Raw genomic sequence first — 10,869 nt, 5'->3', positions numbered from 1 at the left:
TATATATATATATATCACCCACCACCCTAAACCAGCGCCTAAACTTGCTAGATAAAGGTTTGTCATCCAACCAATGATCCACCCAAAAAAAAGTATCCACTCATTAACTACTTTTTTGGTTAAATCGCCAGAAAACCAGAGCTCTCCTACTCTTACACCTCCTACCTCTAAGCTCTTAATATCCTTCCACCATCACGAATCACGAGAAGTGCCTCCACCACTCTATTACAATAACCATACTTAAAAGAAATGACCTTAAACCATAATCCACTTGTGTTTGTTTTAAATCTCCACCACCATTTACTCAAAAGAGCCACATTGAACACATGCAAATTACACACACGAAACTCACCTTGCTCACACTCATAACAAATCATATCTCAGTTGACCCAATGAATCTTACGGGCCTCCTTATTACCCATAAAAAAGATTTAAAAAGTGATTCAATTTTAGATATAGTACCTGTCAGAGCCTTGAAAAAAGAAAGAAAATACACTGACAATGCAAACAAAACAACTTGAAGAAGAAAAAGGTGGTCACCCATAGATAAGTTGTGATTCCTCCAACTAGGCATTCTTCTTCGAATTTTCTCAATCATAGAAATTCTAAAACAATAGTTTCTTCGGATTGTCACTAATAGGTAACTCAAGATATTTAAACAATACATTCTCCACTTTACAATTCATTAACATGGCTCCCTCCACAAGCCAATACTCATTAACGTTTACCCCAATCATATGACTCTTGTGAAAATTCACCTTTAAACTTGAAGCCAATTCAAAAATGAGTAAATGTTGACTTTAAATTTTATTTCGTCAAACATTAAATAAGAACAATTTCTCAAAAAGTGTATTTTAAAAAAGTCACATCACTAATAAAAAAGATATGATTTTCCTATGAACTAGTTCCTCAGAAAAAACTCTACAAGAAGTTTAATCTTCTAATAGAAAGGACGTGAAGTGTTCTAGGAACTTAGTCCTCAGAAATTATTTGCGAGGACAATTTTTTTAATTATTTTTTATAGGTATTTTTTCGATCAAATGTAATTTCTAATGACTTTTGTTCCTTGAAAAAAAATATTTTTTTTTTGTAGTGATAATTTGAAGTGTCTAATCTCAAATTGATGGTCCAAATTACTTACAACGCAAAATCATGTGATGCAGTAACAACAATAAATTCATATTCAACTTATAGCGTCCATTGAATTATGCTAATAAAAATTAAAAATAAAATTCTATATTATTTATTGAATTAGTAATATCAAATGAAAAAAATAAGGTGTCGTTTATTCTGTTAAAAATTTTTAATTTTATTAAATTTATGTTAATTTTATTTATTAGTAAAAAATAATATTTTTTACTGTGAATAGTTATTTATATTTTTTAAATAATAAAAATGTTAATTTGCTTTATTTAATTTTGAGAGTATTTAATTAAAAATAAAATTTATTCAATTTTTTTATAAAAATAATGTTTTTCCTACAGAAACATTGGTATTATTTATACAAATGATGACATACACATACGTGCTTACCGACACACAAACATGTTCATCATAAATAGAAGTCATGACACTGGTCTTTACTGCACATTTGCGTTTCGTTCTCAACTCTATGCATTGTCGGAATCTTTCAAAGTTCAAACGATATTGCCATGAATATTTGCGGGAAGATATAGTTCAAACTTCAAACCCTATCTTGACACTTTTCCTTTTAGTTGCTAGCTGCGCGAAAAGCTCGTGATTGAGACAATAATTAATAGATTTAATTACAATTTTGGTCTCTCTATTTTAGTTGAATAACGAAAATAGTCCATCCATTTTATTTGTTCCCTGTTTTGGTCTCTAAACACAATTTTAATCTAAAATTTGATAAAATGTCATTTTTTAAAGTCGCACTATATCATTTATGATCATAGATTTCATGTACAATTGTTGCACCACGAGATATTGAGGTATGATGTGACTTAAATAAACGCAAAAAAATAGTATTTTATCAAATTTTGAATCAAAATTTTGTTTGGGGACCAAAACTGGAGAGAATAAAATCATGAACTACTTTCGCGATTCAACTAAAATATGAGGACCAAAACTGCAATTAAGCTTAATTAATACTACCTCCATTTATTTATATATATATTTTTATAAAAGACGTTTAAATAAATTAAAGTTAATGTATTTAATTTATATAAATTAAATAAATTATTATTTTTTTTACTCAAATATTTCTTAATAGCTTATAATCAATATTATCTATAATTAAGAAGAACTGTAACAATAAGTAAGCTAGCACATTATTTTAAACTAATATCTCTGACAATAATTACGTTCACAGTATTGTTAATATACTATTAATTTTCGTAAACTATGGTCCATCATTATAAACAGTCATTTTTGTTTAATTTTTATTTTGAATTTAAATAAAATCGATAAATCAACTAAAAACTAAAATAAAATAAAGTGTGAAAATGGAATAAAAAAACGATAGCGGTATAGAAGAAGAATAAAAGGAAAAGAAAAGTAACATGCGGTTAGCCACTTATATGCGGTCTACGATCACATCTACAAACCGTAAGATCTTTCGGTTATTGTTTGGCTTAGGATATAATTTACCCAAAGAATTAGGCTTAATTATAATTTTGGTCTCTTTATTTTAGCTGAATCGCGAAAGTAGTTACTCTATTTTGTTTCTCCCTAGTTTTGGTCCTCCAAGCAGAATTTTAGTCTAAAACTTCATGAAATTTTATTTTTTTTTTGTATTTATTTAAATCACACCATGTTTTAAGATCTCATTTGCAACAATTGTACCTGAAATATATGATCATAAATGACGTAGTACAACTTTAAAAAATGAAATTTCATTAAATTTTGAACCAAAATTCTGTTTGGAGAACTAAAATTGGGGAGAAATAAAATGAGGGACTACTTTCGCGATTCAGTTAAAATAGGAGGACCAAAGCTGCAATTAATTAAACCAAAAAATTATTAAAAAAACTTTAAAGGGTAAACTAGAGAGTAAAATATAGGTCAAACTAAAAAAGCTTATTGCTTTTTATATATATAAAATATATTACTAGTATGCTAACAACTTGCCCCTTTTCTTAAAAAAAAAAGAAACAAAAATTATAAAATATACATGTTTGTTTAAAAAATTCAATTATTTAATTAATATGGGATGATATATTAGTAAATAAAATACTTTAAATGAAAAATAAAATTGAATGGGAAAAATATTATACCAAAACATGGCTTTTTTATATATATATATAGAGATGGATATTTTGAAAAATATAGTTATTTAATTAAATATACAAAGGTTAAAACTGTAAATAAATTAGTTTTATTCAAGGGCAAAATTGAAAGAAAAAAATCACACAAAAATTATATTTCTTTTATAGGACAGTTTGTTACAGATTAAAAAAAAATTGGGTATTCAATAATTTAAAGATTATTTTATAGAGACTTTTAGGAAAAGAAAAAGTTGTTTTGTGTTTGTTAATAATAGTAAAAATTCATTTTTTTATAAATAAAATCGATTATAAAATAGATTATTAAATATAGTAATGCAGATCCTTTGGAACAATAACTAACCAAGTGACTTTGGTTTTGAAAATCCTTAATTATATTAATTGAAGATTTAGTTACACATATCTAATATCATGATTTCTCTTATTTTAATGCTCAGAGGGGTATAAGACAAGGAGACCATTTGTTCTCCTATTTGTTTATTCTATGTGCCGAAGTATTTTTTAGCTTACAAAGGCTCAAGAAAATACATTGGAATAAATGGCAAAATGTTTGTATCAAGATATCAGAAAGAGGACTTGGTTTTAGACATTTTAAAGCTTTTAATTAAGCTTAATTGGCAAAAAAATGGTGGTGTCTAATTAATCCTAACTCTTTTCTAAGTGTCGTTTTAAAGGCTAAGTACTATCAAATTTCCATTTCCTTAAGGCAAGACTATCCAAATATACTCTTTTGATTTGAAGAGTCTATAAAAATTATTTTTCTACAATGGACAATCTCATCAACATAGCAATCACTTGCTCTCCTCTATGCCCTGGGTGCAACAAAAAAGTTGGAAAATATTGATCATATCTTTAAGGATTGTTACTGAGTCATATTAATCTTATTCAAATTTTCTTTAAGATAAAAAAATTCAATGAGATTACCAAGGAGTTTAAGACTTAGATGGAACAAACTTTTACACATTGATTAGATACAACTATTGAAATTATAGCTACCATTATTTACAACATTTGGTATGTTTACTATTGTTATTTCAAATTAAGACAAATTCAACCTATTATCTCTATCAACAAAAGAAGAAAATTTTCCATTAGTATATTCAACATTTTCTAAAAGAAATCTCGAAACTAGAGTTAGACTTCATAGAATTAAATTTTGGATACAATAGTCGAATGGGCAATAGTGTAGCTCATTTCCTAGCCAAACATGTAATCAATATTAATGTAGAAGGTGGATTGAGAGTATATCCATTTTCTTGATACATATAATATCTTTGGATGTGGGCCCTATTGGGCCTTAGACGTCTAAAATAAGGTAAATCAAAAAAATTTAAATAAAAAAAATTTAGATCATAAATGAGATGGGATGAAAATTTATTTTGAAAAAAGAACAAGAAAAATCTTCAATGAGGATTTTCAATGGGGTCGAAATTGAAATGGTGAACTACCTCTGTCCACGGCGATATCCTAACAAACAAACTAGTTGTCCAAATTAAAAATCAATTGCATTAACTAATATTAAATGTCAATTTCTTTCTACCCCAGTTAACTACACACCTCATGAAATAGTGTCAACACTTTAGACGTATACAATTGTGCCTAATTTTTATAGTCTTCAATAAATATTGACAACTTTGATCAAAAGTTAAAGTACCCCTGACCCAGATAAGTATTCCTCAATAGAAACAAACTTGTAGTATTTCAGAAGAAAAAAATATATAGAAACAAACTTGTATATATATATAACTTGTAGAAACAAAATCCCGTATCATGTGCTTCTTGCCGCCGTAGCACTTATTTTTATCTCTTATGTAACATATATCATATTCTTCATCTTCTTTATCATACACCACACTTTTTCTTCTATAGTTCTTAGAGGCAAGTTTTACTCTCGTTTTTAATTTTTTTCTAACCCTCTAATTCCTAGAGAAAAAAATTATGATAATCTAAAAATAGATTATAAGATAATTAAAGTCTAATTAAAAATTTATTACAATCATCAGAGTTCAAACTCGATATTTCTGATTGATTCGACCTTGATTGAAGTTTATTGTTCTTTTGATTTTATTTTTTTTGAAGCAAATGAGAAACATATTTTGTTTTATTTCCAATTTCAGGGCACCCTTTTTTTCTTTTTGTGGCTAAAATTAGATGGAACCAACTAAAGAAGTGGAGAATGGAGACTTCAATGAAAGACAAAAGATAACAAAGCCATTTGTGATGATTTTGGTCTTCTCTTTGTTGATAAGCATAGGTGGAGGCTCTTTGCTTGGATGGTGGCTTCACAAATATCACTCAACAAATAGAAACCTTTGGATGGTACCCTTTGGCCTCGTTTTCTTTCTTACCCCACTCACTATTTGGTTCACCCTCTTCATTTCTCACTTGTGTATTTCCATGAGTGAGGAAGAGGATGCTTCTAGGATGAGTCAACTTATTAAAATTCATTCAATGGATGAATCACCGTGTCACCCAAAGAGTTGATCTTTGGTCTATAAGCTACTTTGTGTAAGATTTTTTTTTTACTCAAACTTTTGTGTAAGTTATTAGAACTTGAATTTAAGGTGTTAATATTATTCCTTATAAAATTTACTAATAGTGTTTTTTTATTTTATATATTTTTGCTTTAAATAGTACAAAATACTTATTAGTAATTAACTAGTGGATGTTATATAATGTAATTAAGCTTCAATATATTCTTGTTCACTTTGGCATTTGTAGTCTAGTTGTGCAATCATGAATCAAATTAATAAAGTTTCTTTGGATACGTGAAGCACAGATCCATTTTTCCCGAATATATGTTTATGTGTATTCACTTTTCCATTTCGAGAAATTTATCATTCATCTCCTCATATTAACTATTCACCTTCAAATATATAAAATTACCATTTTTTTATCTAAAAGAAATTCAAACTTTTGGTTGAATAAGAAACTTTTAAAATGTACAATTTTTAAATAAATTTAAAAATTTAAAATTTTAATGAATGTGAAATTTTCGAAATGCAATTATTTTAAATATTTAAAAATTTTAAAATTTTGGATAAATGAAAAACTTTTAAAATGTAATTTTTTAAAAAGTTTAAAAAAAAAATTAAGATAAATGTGAAATTTTCGAAATGCAGTTTTTCTAAATAAAAGTTATATGAATGAATTTAAAATTTCTGAATTTTTTTTTTTTTTAAAAAATTTAAAATTTTGAATGAATATAGAGAAATTTAATTTTTTTTTTAAATTTAAAAAGTAGACTTATAAATGTAATTTTTGTTTGTTACTAATATTTTAAAACTCGTACTTCTCCATACAAAAAACTCATAAAACGCACGAACACATAAGTGTCTTTTATAAGTTATTTTATATATAGTTTATTATTATTTTTTCTAGCAACAACTGCGTTGAATTATTATTGAGATGATATCTGGGGAACTTATTTTCTAGTATATTTAATTGACATGTCATTATTAAAAAATGGTTATAAAAAAAGGAAAATACTAACAAGTGTTTTTATATAATCCCTATCAAGACAAGTATCCTTGTAGAATACTTGTTAAAAATTTAAATAAAAAATAAAAAATTATGTATTTAATATTCTAAAATTATAAAAAATAAATTTTTATTAAAATATTTTATTTTTATTTTTTTAAGTATTTTTAAGACACTTCTTAATCTGATGCATCGAAAAATATCTTAAAATCTATAAGTCATATGTGTGATATGGAAGCATCACAAAGTAGCCACTTAGGCTAGTGTGAGATGTTGCCTTCCCTAGATTATACTGTATTTTCAATTTGAATTAGTTGACTATAGGTACATGTGTTAAATCTACTTTCAATATTGTTGAAAAATTGAAATAGAAGCAAGCTAAGCTGAAGTCCAAAATCTCTACACCTTTTGGAGCATGAATTTCCTAGTTAGACTACTAAAACTCGATTACAAAACACTCCTTCAATTGGGTATGTGCTAAACTTCAAACATGATATTAGAGATTGATATGGCCTAATATAGTCTATACCGATACAAATAAACTACTAAAAAAAATACTACAATTTGAATAGTGGTTTCTTCTTTTAATGGAATGTGTGGCTACATGAAAAATATATTCAATGCAAGTTATGTACACAACCCACAACCGGACTACTAATTCAATTGAACTTGAATGGATGTGTTAAAAATAGAAGTAAACAATTTCATCTTCCATCCTTTATGTTTTTAAATGTTGAAAAATAAAAAAGTTTATGTAGAAGTAAGGTAAGACAAAAGTTTAAAAGGTTTAAATTTTTTGGATAACACTCCTAACTTAAACTACTAAAGTCCAATATACAAAATAAACGTGCTAATTTTCCAAGAAAGGCCACCCAAGTAGTGATTCCTCTTACTGGCCACTAATTTTTATATTGCTTTTCAATAATCCATCCAATTGCATGGAAAAGCATATATGCAAGCAAGTTCAAAACTAGGACTTTTCTGATTCTTTCATGTACTAATTACTTTTATTATGTCAATCAAATTCTCAAATTTTATTAAGGTTTATTGTAGTTATTACGAGAGATACAGAAAGAAGATGAAACAACTCATAAATATAAAAAAATAAAAAATAATATTTTCATGTGAAATTTATACTTGAGGAAATAACATGTGGTCTTCTAATATTAAAAATAACTTTTTTTGAATGATTATAAATTACACTTTACTCTCTCATATCATGTATAAATTACAGATAAAATAATTTATTTTCAAACAAATCACATTTTCTACACAAATTTATATTATAAATTGTTTGATCTTTATGTGACGTTTTCGATCATATAATTGTTAACTATAATAACGATAACAGTGGTATTTATCTTTTTTATGACTGCAATAAATTCAAATCTCAAATTTACATACAAAATGCATTCTATAGACAAATTACATGTAAATAAACTATGTTATTTTGAATGAAATTCAATTATTCAAATAATCTCATTATAAAAAACTTATTCAAATAATTTCCACTAATTTATATACATCGATTTCATTCAATATAATGTTAGAGTTAGTGTTAGTAGATGATGGTATTTCTGTTTTTCTAGAATCCGTGATGCTTTTCTAAAGTAAGTCCATGATTGGCACCAACATATTTGAAAGCCATCGATCTCATCCAAATTCAATTCAATAGGCATAAATAACAACTTGGATGTAGTGTAAGAAGTAGTTGGCGCCGCCATAAGGAAATTGGAAAGTAGAATCGTGCAACCAATACGAATTTGCACTCAGATAAGTGCTAAAGTTGTTTTCAAGCGTACAATGTGGACATTTGATATACAACGTGTGCATTTGTTGAACTACTACTATTAAGTTCCCGAACCATATAAGGTTTATTTGGTGGTTGAAACAAGATAATTAACTAAAATTGAATAATAAAAAGATGATAAATTTGATCTCACCTTTAATATGATATTAATAATATACTAATCATTAATCTTAATTGTTACAACAAAATAAAAATCTCACATATTAATTTTTTTTTTTTTTGTGACTAAATCTTGCAAATTTCTTGTTTACAAGACTAATCCTTAAATTAATGTTTAATAAAAAATATATTATCTGTTTTCCTCTACTCCACTCTTCCATTTTACTTATCTATTAGAGATGGAGGATTTGACATCATTTTCTATTTATATGGAATCACCTATTTGTATTATTATTTTTTCTTCTTGTTTTATCTATATAAATGGTCTATATATACATATTATGACTTCGACAACTTATTTACATCGGCTCTTCTAAATTGGACTGCTTAAGGTTATTGGATAACAATTTAATTTTTTTTTTAGCCGTAAACAAGTGTTTTCCTATGTCACATTAATCGATTTGTCTAGTTGAGATAGTGTGATGTGATTTAATTAGTTGTAACATCGCCGCGTAACTATTGAGACATAAAGGCAAAAAGTAGTCAACGACTAATTCATGACTACCCATCCATAGATTTTTACTTTCTAGTTGTTGAAAAGTTTTCTATTAAGCCTTTAGAACTCCTTATGTCTCACTCAAACTACTTGATTCATAATAAAAATTCCAACTGCATATTTCTTTCTCTTGATTTAACAACAATGGTAAGCCAAGTGAACTAAAAACATGACTTCATTCCACCAATAACTACGTGCAATGGTTATAGTGATTGAAAGTTGTCAAGGAAAATAATTGAAAGAAATGGGATTTGTGTGACATGATTATGTTAGTAACTCATGATTTCCCTCAACATAGAGCTTCATTTTAGTTTTCCTCAACTATTGGTCTACTAGCACCAATACCTATGTTCCCTTGGGAAATGATTACCCCTACCCTTCTAGACGTTGCAACAATTTTGATCCTTCCTCTTATTGGAGACAAAGATCATCCGATCTACTTCACTCTTATTCTTAAATTGAATTGTAATATTTTTGATCCTTCCTTTTCTTGGAGAAGAAAGTCATTCGACCTACTTGACTCTTATTCTTAAATTGAGATACAAGTTCTAAAAAGCTCTTCAAGTACTCAAATATTATGGTCACCAATTCCAAACTTGATAGGCCAATAATTGAAATTGAATATCATGATTATATCATTAATAGTACGACTCTCTCTGCAACTCTATTATATCGAGGTGACTTTGGAACTACCTTCTTAAGTCTTGTAGTACTCCAATTTTATCCTACCATTTGAAAATGATTTTAAAATATAATTATTATTATTAAATCTAAAAATCACTATTTTACAAATCTGACATAATTTTGAACTCATATTACATAAATATTCCCATTACATTATCCAAAAAAAAATTGAAATAAAATAAAAACAAACAAAAAATAAAGAAAAGACATTTTACTATTTTTCTTAATTGGTTTCTTGTTTCCAACAAGCAATGTCAAACACTTTCATAACTGATTTTTTTTTTTTTCATTCTAGCAAGCAATGTCAACCACTCATCCTTCAAAGCAATTAAAAACACTTCCAATATTTCCTTTCTCATGCAGCAGTCTCACTCACTTAATTTATTCATTTATTTATTTATTTATTTATTTTAACTTAATAAGGTTATTATTTTTACCGTTTGAATATTCAATCATAAAGATCAGCCACATTTTTTCCTAGTTATATGAGATTGCTTAATTTTGGGTGTAAAATAATGAAAAATCCAAAACACAATTTTATCTCATAGACACTTAGATTCATCACTTAAAGTTATAAATTGAGGACGAAAATCACTAAAGAGGATGAGCTGAAAAAAAAAACAGAAAAGATTAGGAGAAAGAAATTGTTCTTAACAAAATTTAGAAACCCAATATGTTTTATTTTTTTCAATACATCTACAAATATCATTTACCATGAAAGAAAAAATCCCGAAAAGTAAAACATAAAAATCAAACTCATTTTTGTATCTCATCAGAAAACTATTTCACTGCACAGGTTGTACACGAAATCTTCCGTCATCACTCTTCCTCTCCCACGTCTCTACTATTTCTATCTAGCTTTTTCTTTTTCTTCTTTTTTTTTTTTACTGAACTTCTTATTTTTCTTTTGTTGGAAATCGCTGCCGCCACCACACTACTATATCTCCATTCTTACTTTAAGTTTATTGTTTGATTGTTATATATATATATATATA

General features: G+C 26.9%; 1 long non-coding RNA gene across 1 annotated transcript; it reads left to right on the top strand.

The window, feature by feature from the left end:
• Positions 1 to 4,897: 4,897 nt before the first annotated feature.
• LOC140921060 (uncharacterized) lies at positions 4,898 to 5,859 on the top strand. Its single transcript, XR_012163932.1, has 2 exons — positions 4,898 to 5,123; positions 5,363 to 5,859. It is a non-coding gene; the product is annotated as an uncharacterized lncRNA (long non-coding RNA).
• The last annotated feature ends 5,010 nt before the right edge of the window (positions 5,860 to 10,869 follow it).

This window comes from Cicer arietinum, chromosome 7, assembly GCF_000331145.2.
Source record: "Cicer arietinum cultivar CDC Frontier isolate Library 1 chromosome 7, Cicar.CDCFrontier_v2.0, whole genome shotgun sequence".
Lineage (NCBI taxonomy): Eukaryota > Viridiplantae > Streptophyta > Magnoliopsida > Fabales > Fabaceae > Cicer > Cicer arietinum.
This window is presented reverse-complemented; position numbering and strand designations above follow the sequence as displayed.